Below are 22,774 nucleotides of genomic sequence, written 5' to 3'. Positions count from 1 at the left end.
AAGATCACCTTTGTCTGTGAAGTTTCCACCATCGAGCAAAATGTGTCATGAGGAAATCAGAGATTGGCAATTTTTATGGAGGATGCTCTGTTGTAATAAAATAGCACTGAACATATGTTGGATCAAAGAGATGAGAACAACTGAATATTTGTTTTCGGTATCGATTACGTCTGTTCCTCAGCCACAAACTCCAACCTTCTTCAGCCACAAACTCCAACCTTCTTCAGCCAAGTGTCTGAAATAGCCAATCTGTTCACAACCATGGTGTCATAGAAAATTCTTGTTCTATTGTTTTGACCATCTACTGAGGGAATAGTATTCAATTGGGAAATCAGTTGCTGAAGCCATCCCCTGTAGCTTTTCTATCTGAGATCTGACTATTGCAACAACTCCAAGCTGCTTTAATTTGTGCAAAATGGAGAAAGATGAGACCGTAAATGTCGGAATCTATAACAACAAATCTGCTGGAGGAACTTAATGGATCAGGCAGCCTCTGTAGGGGAAGTAATGCTTTACGTCCTGATGCAGGGTCCCAACCAAACCCAAAAGGCTGACAACTCCTTTCCCCCTATAGATGGAGCTCAAACCAGTGAGTTTCTCCAGCAGATAACTAGGGTGCCTAAGACATTTGCACAGCACTATAGTAATTTTATGTATTGCACTGCACTGCTGCCACAAAAAAAACCCACAAATTTCATCTATCTATAATCCATCAAGATACCTGCACTTCCTGTTGCAAAGAACGGGTGAACCCAAACGCAGGACGCTGGCATGGGGATAGATTTGGGATGCAGACGAGGCCTGTGAGTGTGGCTGGAGCTGAATGGCGAACAGGAGGGTGAACGGAAAGGCAGGCAGCAGGCAAAAACTTATCTTGATATGGAGCGTTGCTGGAGCTGAACGATGAACAGGAGGGTGAACGGAAAGGCAGACGACAGGCAAAAGCTTATCTTGACACGGAGAGACAGAGTTACATAGGCAAACCTCAGTACTGAAACAAAATTTAGAATACACAACCCTAAGCAGCCGGGAGCGTGAATTACCACACTGGCTGAAACAATGATCTGGCGAAGAGTGGATGCAAAGCCGGGATATTTATGCTGCAGGTTTAGATGAGAATCAGGTGTGCCGTAATCAAGGAGCCCGGGAGAACATGGTGAAAAGGGGATCAGGAGAATATGAGGAATCAACGGTCAGGACCGTGACACTTCCCCCAGTCTTAAACCAATTGATTATCCCAGAATTTGATCATTCTGTCAATTGTGGCCATATCTTCAATTACCAAGAATTTAAGCTTTGCAACTGTCTGCCTAAACTTCCCTAACTCACTCTCCCATGTGGGTTGTTTCAATATTCTTAAAACTTGATTTACTGATGAAATCCTTGGTTTTCAGCCTTAATATCGCCATATGTAGATTTGTGTCAAATTTGCATCCGTGAATACTCCTAAGAAGCTTAGTAATTCCCTAGTGACACATTAAAGGTGTTATATAGATATAAGATGTTATTATTATTAGTGAGCTCTGCCATTGTCCTGCTTGGTTTTATTCGCAAGATTTACAACTGGAAACTCTCATCGTTTTCCCAAATACATAAATAGTTGCTGGTATGTCAGACCTTGAAGGGTCTCGGAGACCACTAAAAAAAAGGCCTGAGTTCTGAATGAAGGGTCTTTGATCTGTGTACCAACATGGTTTCTCAGCTGCCTGACTTAGTAAGTTCTCCTGGTACTCTTTGATTTTGCATCAAGTTTCATGAATCCCCTGTGCTCAGAGGACTCAGGTCTGAGCTTCCCACCATGCTGTGTTACCTGTAGACCCAAGAGCTTCTGCAGATGCTGGAAATCTATTGAAGGGTCTCAGTCCTGATGAAGGAACTTGGCCCGAAATATCGACTGATCCTTTCCCTCTGTAGACACTGGCTGACCTGCTGAGGTCCTCCAGCAATTTGTATGAGTTGCTATGCTATTGATACGGTGCTCACCCAGTTCAATACCAATGGGCCTAAAGTTCACTCCCACAGCAGTGAGTTGTGCACATATATGCTTATAGTAAAAGCAGCAGACAAGCCTACAGAGCCTGTCATTGATTTTATTTGGTTTCTTACTTATTACCAGTGCTAACTGCACACGACACAACAGAAGACAATGGTGACCAGTAGTGCCATTATTATAATCAGTGAATGGGCATCAGCAGCAGATAGAGCGGACATGATTGGAATCAGACTGGATTGTAATGCGTGACATGCGTCCTAATTGACCAATACAGAGCCAAAATTGGCTGGTCCCTAATACTGCTCTGTCTTGGGCACAGTGTACACCTGTTGAGCTAAGAATCTAGCTCTAGAAGTGCAGCCCTGTGGGAAAGCAGCAAGGCAGGGGATGGGGTGGCTGGGTGAGGTATGCACCATTGTAGAGCGCAGATCAACAGAGGTGGTCTTTGGAGGCAGATGTGTGTTGGATCCTGATACTTTGGTGATCCAAAGGTTCAGAGTTCAAAGGTCAAAGTAAATTTATCATCAAAGTCACCATATACAACCCTGAGATCAATTTTCTTGTGGACATTCACAGTAAAACAAATAAATGCAATGGAATCAATGAAAATCTACACACAAGCCAAGTCTGACAAGCAACCAATGTGAAAAAGAAGACAATTTGTGCAAGTACAATAATGAAATAATAAATAAATAGATTAATTAAACAACCAATTAATAGACTAATGAGCAAATAAATAAATCTGAGAACATAAATTGTAGAGTCCTTGAAAGTGAGTATATAGATTATGGAATCAATTCAGAGCTGAGTGAGGTTATCCAAGCTGGTTCAAGAGTCTGATGGTTGTAAGGTAATAGCTGTCCCTGAACCTGGTGGTGTGGTTCTTCCAAAGGTTCTTCAGAAGTCAAGAATGAGGTATAAAACTTGTTGCTTACTGCCATTTTATTAAAATGTTGCAAGAGTTAGAAATGAACAAATTGAGATCTAGGAAAACAAAGACAAAGGAAAAATCAGTCACAGTCACCTCATACTCAGATAAGAAATAACAAAAATTCCAGTGATCCAATTAACTTATAAAAGTAATGTGACACCTTCTACTGAAGATGAAGAGGTTTCTAGAAAAATACAAAAGCCACTTTCACATACTGTAATTGCTGGAAAATTCGTTAAACAATTACACGTATATAGATGCAAACACGAGGAATTCTGCAGATGCTGGAAATTCAAGCAACATACATTAAAGTTGCTGGTGAACGCAGCAGGCCAGGCAGCATCTCTAGGAAGAGGTACAGTCAACGTTTCAGGCCGAGACCCTTCGTCAGGACTCAACGTCAGGAGTCCTGACGAAAGGTCTCGGCCTGAAACGTCGACTGTACCTCTTCCTAGAGATGCTGCCTGGCCTGCTACGTTCACCAGCAACTTTGATGTGTGTTACACGTATATAGATGATTATATAAGAATACAAGCAAGTGTAGGAAAGTTAAGCTACAGGAAAAATAATGATTTTACACCCCAAACAAATATGCAGCAGGCAGAAACACTGTATGTTTCCAGTCAAATATGTAGGATCACCAGGGAAAGCTAGGCTTCAATTGGACATGACTGGAATGGCTGCCTGATTCCCTTTGTATTGTCCCATCCTCAGGTTACCTATTGACCACGGAGTGGACCCATGTTAGCACAATATTAGCACACACCTAGACTTCCCTGGGATGAGGAAGTGATCCTCCCACTTTATCTGGCTGCTACAACACGTTCACTTTATGAATGGATTACAGAAACCCACCCAAGGATTCCCCTCCCCATCATGCTACCATTGATCAAATCCCAGGACTTTACCTGGTTTTAGGAGAAAAGTTTGATTTCTAAATCTGACTCACCCTAGTATTGCCTACACCACAGATCCCTGGCCACGATCTGCTTCACACCATCTTGTGCATTTTACGGATGACTGCTAGGGTCATTCCCTTGGGGTCAAGGATGATTTTCTTCTGTTCCATTTCTGAGGCAACCAATGAGACCAATATGGGAACCATAGGTTCTTGATGTCACCAGGATGCGGCAGGAGGTGTTAGACAGAGCAAGTGATGGAGTAGTTAGTGGTAATGGTAAGTTTGAATGCCTCCCATGTGGTTAACTGAAAGGAAGCACCAATGATGCTAAATATAAACTCAATTCTTAGAAAAATGAACTTTGTATTTAGTAGCCATGTTATAGTCTATGTTACCCAAAAGAACTAACAGAGGTGTATAAAATGATGAGAGCCATTAATCATGTGAATAGCCAAAACTTTTTATCATGGCTGAAATGGCTAACACAAGGGGGCATAGTTTTAACTTGCTTGGAAGTAGGTACAAGGGGAATGTCAGAGGTAAGTTTTTCACACAGAGAATGACGGGCGCGTGGAATGCACTACCAGCGACAGTGGTAGAGGCAGACACAATAGGGTCTTTTAAGAGGCTCTTAGATAGGTACATGGACTTTAGAAAAATAGAGGGCTATGTGGTAGGCAAACTCTGAGAAGCTTCTAGAGTAGGTTACATGATCGGCACAACATTGTGGGCCGAAGGGCCTGTAACATGCTTTAGATTTCTATGTTTCTATGTTCATATAAAAGACATTCTTTTTTGTCTTTATTGTCCATGGAGTCAACAGACACATATTTGGGAAGGAGAAGGTATCTATTTTATAATCACAGCTGAAAGTGATTAAAACTATTTTGGAAGCAGGGCGAGGGATGTTGAGACAGAGTGGAGCTGTGTTGGAAGGAATAGTCTGATTTGTTAACTATAGGAACTCTGTGGAAATGGTCCATAGTAGTTCTGGAAGGATGCTTAGAGATGAGCCAATTTAGGATTAGTAAAGTACCACCATCAAGAGCCACGATAGTCACTCGCAGGACTGGACCCAGGTGCGGAGGAATGTCACAGCGAGCACTGGCAATAACTCAACCCAGAGGAATGACAGACTCCCATGCAGAGAAGGGAGCAAGAGGATAGACATTGGGATACTAACAGAGCCCTGGATGCATGACTGAGTAACACCACGAGTCAAACCATTCTCCACAAACACAGGGACTCTGCAAAAGCACTAAATGCGAGTCCCCTTTAAATAATCCCAGAATGAGGGAAGCCTGAGCCGGTCACAATCAACTTGACAAGATTAAACAGAGAGTGTGAGGGCTTAACATTACAATTATTGATGTTATTTGGTATAACGCAAAGCTCCAAATCAGAAAAGAAGATAAATATCCAGTTATTCTTTGCTGATGTCAATTAGACAATACACATCAACCAGGGCATAAGGAGGATTAACGTACTCTTCTCTAAACTATGCCAGAGGATATTTTATGTAGCGATGAACAAAGACATTAGGTTAAACTTCCCATCAGATGAATAGCATTACAGGAAGAGCCCTCCCCACCATTGAGCACATCCATGAGGAGAGCAGCCACAAAGAGAGCAGCATCCATCACCAAGGACCCCCACCATCCAGACCATGCTCTCTTCTTGCTGCTGCCATCAGGAAGGAGGTAGAGGAGCCTCAGGTCTCACACCACCAGGTTCAGGATCAGTTACTACCCTTCGACCATCAGGCTCCTGAACCAGCGTGGATAACTTCCCTCACCTCAACCCTTAACTGATTCCACAAGCTTTGCACTCACTTTCAAGGACTCTACAACCAACGTTCTCAGTATCATTTATTTACGATTTATTATTATTTGTTTGTTTTGTATTTGCACAGTTAATCTTTTTTTTGCACTTTAGTTGTTTGTCAATCTTTGTGTGTGTAATTTTTCATTGATTCTATTGTATTTCTGTGAATGCCTGCAAAAAAAGTGAATCTCAGGGTAGTATGTGGTAGTATATATGCACTTCGATAATAAATTTACTTTGAATTTTGAACTTTGAGCAGCTTGAATGATACTGTATAGAGCTCTCTCTGAACTATATTGAAGTGTCAGCTGAGATTATAGCAGGGGTTCCTAAACCTTCTTTATGCCATGGAGCCTTACCATTAACCGAGGGGTCTATGGACCCCATGTTGGGAACCTCTGGATTATAGCAACACATAGAAGAGCTGGTCTCTCTGGCTGGATGAGCTACAATGGGACAGGAAAATCTTCCTCATCTGTATGCCATGGAACCCCATCATGCCAGCTCCAATGTCACCGGATTTTTCTTACTTAACACAGTAACTAATTGGAGATCTAATATTTACCAGTGGGACTGCACTTGTTTGCTTCATTAAAGTGTGTTGAGTGTTCACCACAGGAACCTCCTTAGCCCAGCCATTCCATATGCCCTATTTGCATCTATTATCCAACTCTATCAGCAAAACATTCTATTCCCTTCTCCGTCATGTCTTTATCTGACTTCTCCTTAAATGAATCTGCACTGTTTGCCTCCACTACTCCCTGTGATGGTAAAATGAATCTGCATTGTTTGCCTCCACTACTCCCTATGATGGTAAGTTCCATGAATTATTAAACATGTGTCCTAGTGCCTCTGCCATTTCTCTCCCATAGATGTAATCTGTCCGGAGAATGGATTTTAACTTCTTCAATATCCATTAGTTTGTTTAACATTTCTTCTCTTTCCATGTTAAATGTAGATTATAATTTCATCTGCTGATATCCATCTGATTTGTTGCCCTAGTAAATACTGAATCAAAAAGTAATTATTCACTATTTGCACATTCTGCTATCGCTGCCTATAAATGTATTCTCCTTCCCTTAGTGACCCTATTCCTGTCTCAATATTTAGACACAAGGCTTTTGATTCAATTTGATTACAGAGAGCATGTAAACATGAAACTATCCAAGAAAATATCTAAACTATTCAAATCACTTTTAGTGGCATTTTATTTCACTTATTTTAATCCTCTTTTCACATTATCAGTTCCTGCTTAAACCAATATTGTTGTGTATATCAATGGAAGGATCTATGACCTTAGTGGAAGGACATTAAGGGAAATAATTTATCTCTAGCTGATTATGTCCTTCCTTCACGTAATCAGTCCATATTCTCATTCTTACTTTTATTTTGAGTTGTTTTATTTCTTATATTCCCCTTCCCATCTTTGGGAGGGTAAGGATAGAGGAAAGATGGGGAGGGGAAGGAATGTTGGGGCAAGCTAGTGGCAGCAGAGCCGAACACGTTGCAAGAGCTCAACAGACTCATTAATGTTCTTCAAGGAAAGAAATCGAATTCTATCATGGTATGCCATTGAGCCTAAAAGTGACTCTAGAGCCAGTTGTGACTCCACATTTATCAAAAATCGACACCCTCTGAATGTGAGGTCGACTGAGTAAGTGAGGCACAGCCTAGAAGCAGCACCAACAGGTCCTGTGAGAGCAACAAGCAAGAGGTTTAAACAAGGGAGGCAGGTAGAGTGGGATTGGCTATTTTGAGAGGGGTTGTGAGGCCAAGGTGCTGTTGTGTAGCTCAAAGTGAGGTCTTTGTTGAGGAGGCTGTGTTGGTGACCAGATAAATATTTTTAAATTCTTTTCATACCAGGAAGGACTGGACATGTGGGATATGGAAGTTAGGGCAGTGACATGCCTTCCTGTAGGCTGTGGAGATCAGGGACTCTGCTTAACGGAAGTACATCCAGCTGCAGCTCCAGTTAGAGCACAAACAGGATCTGGAACTGCAGATGGAATTGCTGGGAAGAACCTGGGATGCTGAAAATGTAGACAGTATGCTGCAGGAATAGAAAGAAAGAAGATGGGAAATCGCCTGAAAGGGCAGTAAATGGAGGCAGTAGTACTGGACTCCCCTGAGGCCATTTCTCACCCAAACAGCTATGGAGCTATACAGAATATGCTGGAGGAACTCAGTAGGTCTGGCAGCATTCATGGAGAAGAATAAACAGCCAATGTTTCAAGTCGGGATTCTCCATCAGAACCGGAAGGGAAGAAGCCAGAATAAGGAGAAGGGGCGAGGGGAAGGAGTATAAATTGGCAGGTGGGGGAGGGGGATGAAGTAAGAAGCTGCAAGGTGATAGGTGGAAGAGATAAGGGGCTGAAGAAGAAGGAATCTGACAGGAGAGTTCAGTGGACCATGGGAAAACGTGAAGGAGGAGGAACACTAGTATGATGGGCAGGTGAGGAGAAGAGAATGGGTGAGTGGGAAACCAGAATAAGGAATGGCAGAAGAGAGGAGGGAGAAATTACCAGAGTTAGAAAAACTGATGCTCATACTGTTAGAGACTATTCAGATGAAAATTGAAGTGCTGCTCTTCCAACCTGAGTATTGCCTCATCATGGCAGCATGGCAGCAAAAGAGACCATGGACAGACATGTTAGGATAGGAATGGGAATGGGAAGTCAAATTGAAATGGCCCACTGGGAAATCCGCCCATCTTCTTATTCTGACTTCTTCCCCTCCTTTCCTTTGCAGCCCTGATAAAAGGTCTCGGCCCGAAGCACCAACTGTTTAATCTTCTCCATAAACGCTGCCTAACTTGCTGCGTTCCTTCAGAACCTGGTGTGTATTACTCAGTATCTGCAGAAATTCTTCCATTTAAGATATGTTGAGGGGAGGGGGGCAGCCTCTCTGAGGAAAGCAGGAGCAGCTGCCAAATTATTGGCGCCTAGTTGTTCTGGTTCACAGCAGCGAAGGGAACATTCAGGCAAGCAGTAGTGAAGCAGACTTCATTAGTGAGAGGAACAGGCAGGTGCTTCCGTGACCAAGACCAAGGTACCAGTATGGTACGTTACCTAGCTAGTGGTAGGATCATTCTTCAGGGAGAGGAAGAACAGAGTATTTTTTTTTGGTACTAATGACAGGCACAGACAGAGGTGAGGATCTGCAAAGCAAGTTAATGGAGCTAGGCACAAAGTTAAAAAGCAGGATGTTGAGGATCATAAACTCAGTTCAACTCCCTTTACCACCTGCTGGTGAGGGAAGAACGAGGTGGACAGGACAGATAAACAAATGGCTGAAAAACTGGTGCAGGAGAGGGGATATTGGGAACAGGTTTGGGCCAGGTGGGACCCGTACAAGAAGGATTTATTGCATATGAACTGGAGGGGAAGCAACTCTTGCAGGGAGGTTTGTTCATGGGAGCCTTTAAACTAATTTGGCAGGTGTTTGAGAGGCAATGAAGCAGGTGGAGGATTTTTTATAATTTCAGAAATAGACTTTATTCATGAATTTAAAAAAAACAAAGGGAAAGACAGCACCAAAAAAACCTTTACATGGTTGTTCCATTCAGTAGTGTAAAAAATCAAAAGAGAAACCAAACAAGTCCAGTTAGCAGTGCAAACAGAGGCTGATTAGGAGAATGGGAGGAGTGGAATACTCAACCAATTTACTTTAATGCAAAAATCCTCACTGGTAAATCAGATTTACTTAGAATATGTCAGTTATGTTGGTCTATGGCCTCCTCTTGTGAAAAGATGAGGCCACCCTCAGGGTGGAGGAGCAACACCCTATGTTCTGTCTGGCTAGCCTCCAACCTGATGGCATGAACATCAATTTCTCCTTCCAGTAAAAAAATCTCCCTCCCCTCCCCCCTTATATTCCCCACTCGGGCCTCTTACCTCTTCTCACTTGCCATCACTTCCCACTGGATCCTTCCTCCTTCCCTTTTCCTTATGGTCCTCTCCTATCTAATTCCTTCCTCATTAGCCCTGTATCTTTCCCACCCTCATACCTCCACCTATCACCTTCCAGCTATCATCCTGCCCCCACCCCCACCTTTTAATTCTGGTATCTTCCTTTCCAGTCCTGAAGAAGGATCTCGGCATGAAACGGCGACAATTTATTCATTTCCATAGATCCTGCCTGACCGGCTGAGTTCCTCCAGCATTTTGTGCGTGATACGTAGAATGTGAATTAGCTTCTGGAAAGATTAAAATTACAGAAATATGGTTGAAGGAAGAATAAGAAGTAGAGGGCAGTGATTGGAAGGTTATTACCAGTGGTGTACTGCAGGGATTGGCACTAGGACCTTTGTTACTTGTAATATACTTATAATAGTGACTTGGATGTGAATGAATTAAGTATGAATAGTAGGTTTGTAGATGGACAAAAGTTGGTGATCTTATAAGTAGCAAGGAAGATTGTCTAAGGCTAAAGAAGGACATAGATCAGATAGGAAGATGGCAGAGTGTTGTCAGATGGAATTTAATCTTGGCAAGTACAGATGATGCACTTTGAGATAGCATATAAGAATAGAGCCTATACAACAAACAGAAGGGTGTAGAGCAGTGCTGATGATCAGATGGATTTTGGAATTGAACTCCATAGTTCCCTGAAAGTGACAACACAGGTGGATGGTGGTGAGGAAGACATTTGTCATGTTTGCCTCATAGAATGGGTCACTGACTTTAACAATCGGGATGCTACTTTCACAAAACACTGCCTATGCTGTATATCGTGCAGTTACACTACAGGAAGGATGTGGTTGCACGGGAGAGAGTGCAGGAGAGCTTCACCAGAATGGTGCCTGGATTGGAAGACTTTAGTTACAGGTTGGAGAAGCAGCAATTCAAATTCCACCTGGGTATCCTCCAATCTGATGGTATGAACATCAATTTCTTTAACTTCCTGAAATACCCCTCTTCTCCTCCCCCACCCTTATGATCTGCCCATCAATTTCCTCTGGTTTGCCCTCCTCCTTCCCTTTTTTCCTCAGTCCACTGTCTTCCCTGATTAAATTCCTTCTTCTTCAGGCCTTTACCTCTTCCAACTATCACCTCCCAGCTTCTTACAACATCTCTCCTCCCCCACCAATGCATCGTACCCTTCACCTGGCCTCACCTATCACCTGCCAACTCGCCATTCCCACCTCCTTCTCTCCTCACACCTTCTTACTGACTCTGCCCCTTCCTTTCCAGATCTGATGAAGGGTCTCGATGCAAAATATCGACTGATCATTTCTTTCCTAAGGGGGCTGCCTAACGAGCTGAGCTCCTCCAACATTTTGTGTGGTTGATTGAATAGTTATCCTGAAGCAAAGGAGGTTGATAGAGGTACATAAAATTGTGTGAGGCATAGAAAGGGTAGGTATAGTAGGGGAAAAACAAAAGGGCATAGGTTTAAAATGAGAGGGTGACGTTTTAAAGGGGATCTGAGAGAAAAGGATTTTATATAGAGAGTGGTTAATGTTTGGATTACACTGACAGGGGAAATGCTGGACTCCCATACAATCACTACATTTAGGAGACATTTAGACAGGTACTTAAGTGGGCAGTGGATAGAATATATAGGCCTAATGCTGGCAAAAAAGATTTATTTAGATGGACAAAAGGGTCAACATGGAGGTGGTCAGCCAAAGGGCTCATTTTACGGTGTAAACTCCATAACTCCATAGTATTTAGCTCTAGACTACTTATTCAGTTCATAGGCAATTAGGAACAAATGATAAATGACAGTGTGATATCCACATCCTGTGAAGAAACAAATACAAAAACAAAGCCTAATAAATTTCTAGAGTGATGCTAAACAACCTGGAAATGTCTGTTATTGTGTTTCACTTGGGGGAATGTCCACTTTCAAGTTCAGTTGCACTGATACCAATAATGCTGAGGTGATTGAATTTCTAGGCACGAGTTTTGTTAACATTTTCTAGGCATGTTATTTTTTGGGTACTTGGGGATATTGTTTTCACCAAGACTTTATCTAAGATCTGTATCAGCATTAGAGAAGGAAAAAATTGATGGTTACAATGTATCTTCCCTCTCCTGAAGCACTGTCCACTCTTCTTTTAGTGTGTTAGAGGCAAAAAAAGACTGGGGCACTGAAACAAGCCCTACCTCTGATCCAATGCCTTGGGAAGCAAAAAAAAAACTTAAGAATAAAAAGACTTACAACGACTGGATTGGGGAGCATGCCTTATGTGAATAGGCTGAGTGAACTCAGCCCTTCCTCTTTGGAATGACGGAGGATGAGAGGTGACCTGATAGAGGTGTACAAGATAATGAGAGGCATTGATCATGTGGATGGTCAGAGGCTTTTCCTCAGGGCTGAAGTGGCTAGCACGTGAGGGCACAGTCTTAAGGTGCTTGGAAGTAGGTAGAGAGGAGATGTCAGGGGTACTTTTTTACGCAGAGAGTGGTGAGTGCATGGAATGGGCTGCCGGCAGCAGTGGTGGAGGTGGAAACGATAGGTCTTTTAAGAAATAGGTCTTTTTCTGCTTAGAAATTTAGAGGGCTATGGGTAAAGCCTAGGTAGTTCTAAAGTAGGGACATGCTCGGCACAGCTTTGTGCTGTAGGTTTTCCATGTTTCTATGTTCTAATGACACACAAAATAAATTAGATTGTTGGCTAACAGACACATGTTATTGTCTATCCAGTGTTTTAAGAACTGAGGCTTTGCTTTGAAAGTGAAAGAAGTAATTTTTCTGCTTATCCTGTTCAATCCCCAGCGGACCCACACGGACAGCTACATGCATGGTTGATGAACCATATTATTTGGATTATGATCGAAATTGTAATAGTACTAATTCTTCTTCAACTAAAATCTATAATTTGTTGTTGTCAGGCCTGCCCAGTCAACATCCAGCTCACAGGAGTCAGCTCCGCTTGTTACCAACACATTACCTGCAGCCTATTGAAATCCAGCTCTCATCCAAAATCCTTATTCACTCATACGAACTAGCCAGGCTCAACCAGTTGCTCCTAGCCTTCAGTTACCTTTATGCCTTGTTGAGTTAAGTATCTGTTCTCTCTTGTTTTGTGGCCCTTGGTGACTTGTTGTTTTGAAGTTTATTATTAAGGTTATCACTCACCACTAAATCATCTCGACTGCTCTGGTTCAAGCCTCCGCTACATTGCCTGACAGTTGTAAGTTGTAAATGCACAATGTTTTAACACATCCACATCAAAATGTGCCTCAGAACCTTGTTTCTATTTCAGTACTTTTACTTCCTCAGTGCTTAAGAAGAAATTCAGTAACTTCAACTCCAAGTTAGCAATTCTGAGCGAATGACTGCAGGCAGAGATTTTTCTTGTGATGTTAAATAACAAAATAATGGAGGAACTTAGTAAGTCGGGCAGCATCTATGGAGGGGAATAAATGGTCGATGTTTCTGGCTGAGACCCTTCTTCAGGATTTAACATTTTGTGATGTTAAAACTGAGATACTTGCTGCCGAGTAACTCCCACATTCTGCTGTCCAAATGCATTTCCATCCCTCGTGTCGTATTTACTTACCTATTACTGTAATAAATTATCATTGATTAGGATTAGGTGGCGAATTTATAGAAGTCATTGCCACAGATGGCTATGGACACAAGGTCATTGGGTGTATTTAAAGCAGATGTTTATACGGTCTTGATTAGTAAGAGGTTATGGGAGCAAGGCAGGAGAATAGGGTTGAGAGGGATAATAAATCAGCCATAATGGAATGACAGAGCAGAACTGGTGGATCGAATAGCCTAGACCTACAAAATGCAAAATACAAATTAAGTTCATCTGCCATTTCTTTGCCCCCCCCCCATTATAACCTCTCCAGTGTCATTTTCCAGTGTCCAATATCCACTCTCTTTTACTCTTTATATAAGTGAAAAAACTTTTGTTATTCCCTTTGATATTATTAAAAATCTTATGAAAAGCTGACATAGTGGAACAATTTAAAAAAACTGAAAAACAGTGGAAATAATCTGAAGCAATGAAAATTACTATTGAGAATTAAAAGTGAATAAAACAACCAATGCTTAACACTGTTACCCCTAGACCTTTTGGCTCTCTCAATCACTAAGACCCATTTTGCCCAAATTTTTTCATTTCTGTTTTTACTATCATATGGAAAAGCACGGAACACGCCATTGCAACCCAACAAGCCACACTGGCCAGCATCCTGCCTATTTAATAGTAACCTAGTCATAGGACAATTTACAATGACCAATTAGAAAGAGTAAGACTAGCAAACAAAACAGTCCTCATAGAGGGATCAGAAGTGGAAAGAGTGAGCAACTTCAAGTTCTTGGGTGTCAATTTTACTGAGGATCTATCCTGTTCCCAACATATTGTTGCAGCTACAAAGAAGGTATAGCAGCGACTATACTTCATTAGGAGTTTGAGATTTGTATGTCACAAAAGGCACTTGCAAATTTTCTACAGGTGTACCATGGAGAGCATTCTATCTGGCTGCATCACCGTCTGGTGTGGGGGGAGGGTGTTACAGCACAGGATCAGAATAAACTGCAGACAGGTGTAAGCTTAGTCAGCTACAACATAGGCACTAGCCACGCCAGAACATCTCCAAGGAGCGATGGATCAAAAAGGCAGCATCCATCATTAAGGACACCATCGCCCAGGTCACGCCTTGTTCTCATTTCTACCATCAGGAAGGAGGTACAGAAACCTGAAGGCACACACTCCATGATTCAAGTCAGGAACAGCTTCTTCCTCTCTGCCATTCAATCTCTGAATGGACATCGAACCCATAAACACTACCTCACTAGTCTTTTATTTTAATTTTTGTATTGCTTATTTAATGAATTGGATGGATGAATGAATTGACTTTACTTCTTACATCCTTCACATACATGAGGAGTAAAAATCTTTACGTTACATCTCCATCTAAATGTACAATGTGCAATCATAGTAGCTTTTAATAAATAGAACAGTCAATGTAACATAGAAATACACTCAAATTAACATGAGAATCAGTCTGATGGCCTGGTGGAAGAAGCTGTCCCGGAACCTGTTGGTCCTGACTTTTATGCTCCGGTACTGTTTCCCGGATGGTATCAGCTGGAATAGATTGTGGTTGGGGTGACTCAGATCCCCCATATGTGTGTGTGTATACATATATATATATATATATATATATATATATATATATATATAGTTATTGCAATTCACGTTTTTTTCTATTATCATGTATTGCATTGTACTGCTGTTGCAAAGTCAACAAATTTCATGACATATGCCAGTGATATTAATCCTGATTCTGATTCTGATTCCAATAAGCCTACTATTTGGTACGTTTTTGGATGGTGGGAGAAAACTGGAATACCAGGAGGTAACCCACGAAGTCACGGGGAGAATATGCAAACTCCTTACAGACGTCACTGGGACTGAACTCCAAATTTCAGAAGCCCCGAGTTGGCATGGCGCCCATTGTCCGCTTGTTTCATCTCAATTTTGCTCTTTCTGGTTTAATCTGAACCTCATGCGCAACTCCTAATTCTGTGGTTGGGACGTTGTATCAAATGATAACAGCAAACAGACGATTTAAAAAGTTCGTCTGTTTGGCGAGTTAAGTAGGTGAGTACACTTATTTTTCCTGTTTCATTCCTGTAGAATTAGGTAGCATGCCTGCAGGGTTAGTGCTTCATTCAGGGTGTCAGATGTGGGAATCCTGGGAGACCTCCAGCCTCCCTGATGGCCACATCTGCGCCAGGTGCACTGAGTTGCATCTCCTCAGAGACCGTGTTAGGGATCTGGAGCTGCAGCTTGATGACCTACTGCTTATCAGGGAAAGTGAAGAGGTGATAGACAGGAGCTATAGGGAGGTAGTCATCCCTAGGCTACAGGGGTCAGAAAACTGGGTCACTGTCAAGAGAGGGAAGGGAAATGCCTGGATAGTGGAGAGCACCCCTGTGGCTGTCCCCCTCAGCAACAAATATCTTGTTCTGGATGCTGTTGAGGGGGATGACCTGACGGGGGACGCCCACAGTGACCGGGTCTCTGGCACTGAGCCTGGCGCTGTTGTGCAGGAGAGAAGGAGGGAGAAGAGAAATGCGGTAGTCGTGGGGGATTCCATAGTCAGGGGAACAGACAGGAGATTCTGTGAGCCTGACAGAGATACCCGCATGGTGTGTTGCCTCCCAGGTGCCAGGTTACGGGGTGTCTCGGATCGGATCCTGAATATTCTAAAGGGGGAGGGTGAGCAGCCAGTTGTCTTGGTACATGTTGGTACCAATGACATAGATAGGACAAAGGAGGAGGTCCTGAAGAGAGATTTCCAGGAGTTAGGAAGGAAGCTGAGAAGCAGGACCTCTAGGGTAGTAATCTCGGGATTGCTACCTGTGTCACGTGCTAACAAGGGCAAAAGTAGTCAGATCAGGCAGATGAATGCGTGGCTGAGAGACTGGTGCAGGGGGCAGGGCTTCAGGTTCTTGGATAATTGGGATCTCTTCTGGGGGAAGTATGACCTGTTCAAAATGGACAGGTTACACCTGAACCCGAAGGGGACCAATATCCTGGCGGGAAAGTTTAATAGAGCTGTTAGGGAGGGTTTAAACTAATTTGGCAGGGGGATGGGAACCGGAATGATAGAGCGGAGAAAGGGGAAAACAGAAATAAATCTAAGATAGTGAGCAGTAAAGATGTCAGGAAAGACAGGCAGGTGATGGGGCAAATTTGTAGCCATTGAGATGAGTTGCAGTGCAATAAAGTTGCAGTGAAATCAAAGCAAAAAGTATCAAATACTGGTCTTAAGGTGTTGTACTTAAATGCACGCAGTATAAGGAATAAGGTGGATGATCTTGTTGTACAGCTACAGACTGGCAGGTATGATATTGTGGCCATCACTGAGACCTGGCTAAAGGATGCATGTATCTGGGAGCTGAACGTCCAAGGATACACGGTGTATCGGAAGGATAGGAAGGTAGGCAGAGGGGGAGGCGTGGCTTTATTGGTAAGAAATGATATTAAATCATTAGAAAGAAGTGATATAGGATCGGAAGGTGCAGAATCTTTATGGGTTGAGCTAAGAAATAGCAGGGGTAAAAGGATCCTAATGGCAGTTATTTATAGGCCTCCAAACAGCTGCAGGGATGTGGACTACAAATTACAACTGGAAATAGAAAAGGCTTGTCAGAAGGGCAGTGTTATGATAATTGTGGGGGATTTTAACATGCGAGTAGATTGGGTAAATCAGGTCAGCACTGGATCTCAAGAGAGAGAATTTGTAGAATGTTTGCGAGATGGCTTTTTAGAACAGCTTGTTGTTGAGCCCACTAGGGGATCGGCTGTACTGGATTGGGTATTGTGTAATGAACCGGAGGTGATTGGAGAGTTTGAGGTGAAGGAACCCTTAGGAGACAGTGATCATAACATGATTGAGTTCACTGTGAAATTAGAAAAAGAGAAGCCAAAATCTGATGTGTCGGTATTTCAGTGGAGTAAAGGAAATTACAGTGGCATGAGAGAGGAACTGGCCAAAGTTGACTGGAAAGAGACACTGGCGGGAAAGACAGCAGAGCAGCAGTGGCTGGAGTTTATGCGAGAAATGAGGAATGTGCAAGACAGGTATATTCCAAAAAAGAAGAAATTTTTGAGTGGAAAAAAGATGCAACCGTGGTTGACAAGAGAAGTCAAAGCCAAAGTTAAAGCAAAAGAGAGGGTATACAAGGAAGCAAAAATAAGTGGGAAGAGAGAGGATTAGGAAGTTTTTAAAACCTTACAAAAGGAAACCAAGAAGGTCATTAAGAGAGAAAAGATTAACTATGAAAGGAAGCTAGCAAATAATATCGAAGAGGATACTAAAAGTTTTTTCAAGTATATAAAGAGTAAAAGACAGGTGAGAGTAGGTATAGGACCGATAGAAAATGATGCTGGAGAAATTGTAATGGGAGATGAGGAGATGGCACAGGAACTGAACAAGTATTTTGCACCAGTCTTCACTGAGGAAGACAGCAGTATACCGGACACTCAAGGGTGGCAGAGAAGAGAAGTGTGCGCAGTTACAATTACGACAGAGAAAGTACTCAGGAAGCTGAATAGGCTAAAGGTAGATAAATCTCTTGGACCAGATGGAATGCACCCTCGTGTTCTTTCAAAGGTCGATAGATTCTGGCATGGTTCTGGAGGACTGTAAGATTGCAAATGTCACTCCGCTATTTAAGAAGGGGCAAGGAAGCAAAAAGGAAATTATAGACCTGTTAGCTTGACGTCAGTGGCTGGGAAATTGTTGGAGTCAATTGTCAAGGATGAGGTTACAGAGTACCTGGAGGCATATGACAAGATAGGCAGAACTCAGCATGGATTCCTTAAAGGAAAATCCTGCCTGACAATCCTATTACAATTTTTTGAGGAAATTACCAGTAGGCTAGACAAGGGAGATGCAGTGGATGTTGTATATTTGGATTTTCAGAAGGCCTTTGACAAGGTGCCACACATGAGGCTACTTAACAAGATAAGAGCCCATGGAATTACGGGAAAGTTACATACTTGGATAGAGCGTTGGCTGATTGGCAGGAAACAGAGAGTGGGAATAAAGGGATCCTATTCTGGTTGGCTGCCGGTTACCAGTGGTGTTCCGCAGGGATCAGTGTTGGGGCCGCTTCTTTTTACATTGTACATCAACGATTTAGATTATGGAACAGATGGCTTTGTGGCTAAGTTTGCTGACGATACGAAGATAGGTGGAGGGGCCGGTAGTGCTGAGGAAATAGAGAGTCTGCAGAGAGACTTGGATAGATTGGAAGAATGGGCAGAGAAGTGGCAAATGAAGTACAATGTTGGAAAGTGTATGGTTATGCACTTTGGCAGAAGAAATAAACGGGCAGACTATTATTTAAATGGGGAAAGAATTCAAAGTTCTGAAATGCAATGGGACTTGGGAGTCCTCGTACCCCTTAAAGTTAACCTCCAGGTTGAGTCAGTAGTGAAGAAGGCGAATGCAATGTTGGCATTCATTTCTAGAGGAATAGATTATAGGAGCAGGGATGTGATGTTGAGGCTCTATAAGGCGCTGGTGAGACCTCACTTGGAGTACTGTGGGCAGTTTTGGTCTCCTTATTTAAGAAAGGATGTGCTGACGTTGGAGAGGGTACAGCGAAGATTCACTAGAATGATTCCGGGAATGAGAGGGTTAACATATGAGGAACGTTTGTCCGCTCTGGGACTGTATTCCTTGGAGTTTAGAAGAATGAGGGGAGACCTCATAGAAACAATTCGAATGTTAAAAAGCATGGAGAGAGTGGATGTGGCAAAGTTGTTTCCCATGATGGGGGAGTCTAGTACGAGAGGGCATGACTTAAGGATTGAAGGGCGCCCTTTCAGAACAGAAATGCGAAGAAATTTTTTTAGTCAGAGAGTGGTGAACCTATGGAATTTGTTGGCACGGGCAGCAGTGGAGGCCAAGTCATTGGGTGTATTTAAGGCAGAGATTGATAAGTATCTGAGTAGCCAGGGCATCAAAGGTTATGGTGAGAAAGCAGGGGAGTGGGACTAAATAGGAGAAAATGGATCAGCTCATGATAAAATGGTGGAGCAGACTCGATGGGCCGAATGGCCTACTTCTGCTCCTTTGTCTTATGGTCTAACACAAACATCAATAACAAAATAAAAGGCTATTTGAAAGTTCTTTTTATTGCCATTCAAAGAATAGCTCTCTTAATGCTTGCAGCTTGAATTTATTTTTCGGCATTTCAAAAGCTCTGCATACATCTGTTGACAGGACTGGCAGTTTGTCCTGCTCCCAGGAAATGTAGAACACTAAGCAGTTCAACGCTGCCAGTCTGAGAGACAACAGGGTGTCAAGTGGCACAGAGAAGGTGTGAAAAGCATTCAGACACAAAACAAATACTGCTCGGAGGTCACTTCTCCTCCCCAGGGCAAGCTCGCAAGATTGACTGGCTGTGCTTGTCTTCCTTTGAGCAGTTTCCCGCAGTTACCATTGCATTGTAAATTGCTGCCTAGTATTTGGGTTGTATTACCTCACTGACAAATAGACAGGCTGTAACTACTAGAGATGTCATGTCTGAAATACCCAGAGTATATTATTAAAAATAAGGCTTTATTTAAGATTTTCACATAAACGTATCAATATGCTTCTGTTTCTAATTCTATCTGGTTACAGCAATGGACCGATTAAATTAGGGTAGCACGATTTTGTTACGGTTAGCGTAACGCTGCAACCTGGGTTCAATTCTGCTGCTGTCTGTAAGGATGTTCTCCCCAAGACCATGTGGGCTTCCTCCAGGTGCTCCAGCTTCTTCTCACATTCCAATGACCTAAGGGTTAGTAAGTTAATTGGCCACAATGAGTGTAACTGCATTCATCAGGCAGGAAGGGCATGCTATCGGGCTGCATTTCTAAGTAAATGAAGAAACAATATTTTATGTTGGCATCAATGAATCCATAGGGAAATGCCCACTGTAGAACCGGTGTTGCATTCCCAAGCTCAGTTCCTGCCCCACGTTGAAGACAATCATCTATACCTCCAATTAAAGATAGAAACTGTAATACTGAGAAGGCCAATGCATCTACATAGTGCCTTTCTTCCATGCAGAACTTCATCTTGATTATCATACCTGAGGTTCATAATGTGACTCCTGCTTAGGAGAACCTCAGGAAAGGACAGCAACATCTTTCATTTATAAAGCACCTTAATATAGAAACATAGAAACATAGAAAATAGGTGCAGAATTAGGCCATTCAGCCCTTCGAACCTGCACCGCCATTTATTATGATCATGGCTGATCATCCAACTCAGAACCCCGCCCTAGCCTTTCCTCCATACCCCCTGATCCCCGTAGCCACAAGGGCCATATCTAACTCCCTCTTAAATACAGCCAATGAACTGGCCTCAACTGTTTCCTGTGGCAGAGAATTCCACAGATTCACCACTCTCTGTGTGAAGAAGTTTTTCCTAATCTCGGTCCTAAAAAGCATCCCCTTTATCCTCAAACTGTGACCCCTTGTTCTGGAAAATGTAAAATTTTTCCAAGCCTTTTATGGAATGTAATCATGCGAAGATAGAGAAAGGCTGTTCCTATTAGAGGTGAGTCATTGGTCAGGGATTATTAATTTTTCTTTTTTTGGCATTGAATCAAGGTGAATGTGAGGAAAATTGTTTTTGCTGTAGTAAGTAATTATGATAAAGTTTTTTTCTTAAGGATTAGCTTTGTTTATCACATTTACATTGAAACACAAGGTGAAATGTGTCATTTGCATCAAATCAAATCAGCAAGGATCTGTTGAGGGCAGCCTGCAAATTTCACCATGTTCTGGCACCAACTTAGCATGCCCACAACGTACCGACCCTAACCATCCGACTCTGGAATATGGGAGGAAACCGGAGCACTCAGAGGAAACCCACATGGTCACAGGGAAAAAGTACAAAACTCTTTACAGGCAGTGGCAGGAATTGAACCCTAATCGTTGATCACTGGTGCTGTAAAGCAATTGTGTTAACCACTACACTACCATGCCCCTCTGCAGGAAGGGATTGTGAAAATAGATTCCGTCAGTATCTTCAAGGGGGATGGAAAGGGACTTTCTCTACCTCAGTATAGCAACCCTATGTCCACCTTGAACTAAAATGGGTATTTTTTTTCAAATTGTGTTTTTTATTGTATAATTTATGTTTTTCTTGTGTCTGATGTATGTGTCCGTGATTCTGCTGGAAGTAAGTTTTTCACAGCACCTTCGTCTCCATGTAATTGTGTATATGACAATCAACTTGACTTTCACTTTGACTCACCCATCCCTTGTGCAGTTGTGACAGACCTCATCAGTCTTCTCAAAACCCACAGAAATGAAGTGGAAACAAGTCATCCTCAACCACGAGAGCCTGCCTAAGAAATAATACAGCAAACTCAGTGAGGTACATGCAGCAAGCTTTGACAAGTGATTGGATTATCTGTTGCGTGAAACTAGCTGAGGTATTACCATTGCAGAGAGTAGAATCAGATATGGAAAAGGAATGTGCATGTGAAAAAAGGCAGCACTGAAAACACAGCGTGCGGTCTTCACTTTTGGAATCTGGAGTGGGACTTGAATCTATAATGTTTTATACAAACATCAGTTTTAATCCAGCATTTATTTATTTTTATTATTTATTTATTTATTTGTTGATGTGTTTATTTATTTATGTGTTTGTTTATTTATCTGCCTATTCTTGTTTTATTTGCACAATTTGTCTTCTTTTGCACATTAGTTTGTCAGTCTTTGTGCGTCAGTTGCCTTCATTGTTTCTGTTATATTTCTTTATTCTACTGTGAATGCCTGCACAAAAACAAATCTCAGGGTAGCATACGGTGACATATAAGTAATTAGATAATAAATTTACTTTGACAACTTTTCAGCTGGATATCCAGAATGCTGTCCACTGAATCACAGCCAATGTCAAAGGACAGACACAAACAGTTCCTCTGACACAAAATAGGAAACTTTGCTTTTCCTCCAAAATAACCAAACAACATTTTGTTTGCCTTGGATTTCTGGCTCCTTGTTTTACTTAGTCAGTCCTGACTATTGTTGGCTTTCAACTCTTGCTTTCTTTCAAACAAAAGAACAATAAACTGATTTATGGTCCAATTAATAAATGTTTTCCTTTGGCCCAGAAAGCAATGTGCAGTCTGTTTATGGAGGTCCACATGCATCTGCCTTGGCTTGTAATTTGCTTTGGCACTTATTGGTTACATGGATTGCTGCTCAGAAAAGGAGATACTTGATACTTTACATCATTTCGTAATTGCACAGTTCCTTGTTCCTGTTCCATACGCCTGCTTCAGTAAAACTGTTCAAACTCGCCAATTAACTGCATGAAATCTTTATTTGTTTCTTGCGGAAGTAATTAAGTTGAGAGGTAAAATTATTCAGATGTGAGTTTTCCAATTTTGCTACAGGAGGATGAGAAAACAAATTGTTTGTTTGAAATGCAACCAGGATCCATCCTAAGAAAACAAATAAATACATACCAGGCTTTCTTTTATGGGAATGAATTCAAGGTATTAACTTTCCATTCATTTTGAAAGAATTTAATGAGCATATGTTGAGATAGAGTTAATTCTCATCTTGGAGCAGGGTTACAGATGGAAATAATAACCATGGGCCAATCTAGATTAAAGAGCAGTCTCTACTTAAA

General features: G+C 42.1%; 1 long non-coding RNA gene across 1 annotated transcript in view; it reads right to left on the bottom strand.

The window, feature by feature from the left end:
* Positions 1–2,102: 2,102 nt before the first annotated feature.
* Positions 2,103–22,774, bottom strand: part of LOC140188102 (uncharacterized) — a 150,793-nt gene continuing 130,121 nt past the window's right edge. The window contains exon 4 of the long non-coding RNA XR_011883221.1: positions 2,103–2,977. This is a non-coding gene — a long non-coding RNA (uncharacterized lncRNA). The remainder of the gene's footprint in view (positions 2,978–22,774) is intronic.

Source organism: Mobula birostris, chromosome 26, assembly GCF_030028105.1.
Source record: "Mobula birostris isolate sMobBir1 chromosome 26, sMobBir1.hap1, whole genome shotgun sequence".
NCBI lineage: Eukaryota > Metazoa > Chordata > Chondrichthyes > Myliobatiformes > Myliobatidae > Mobula > Mobula birostris.
The sequence above is the reverse complement of the archived record's forward strand: the minus strand, read 5'-3'. Positions and strand labels throughout refer to the sequence as shown.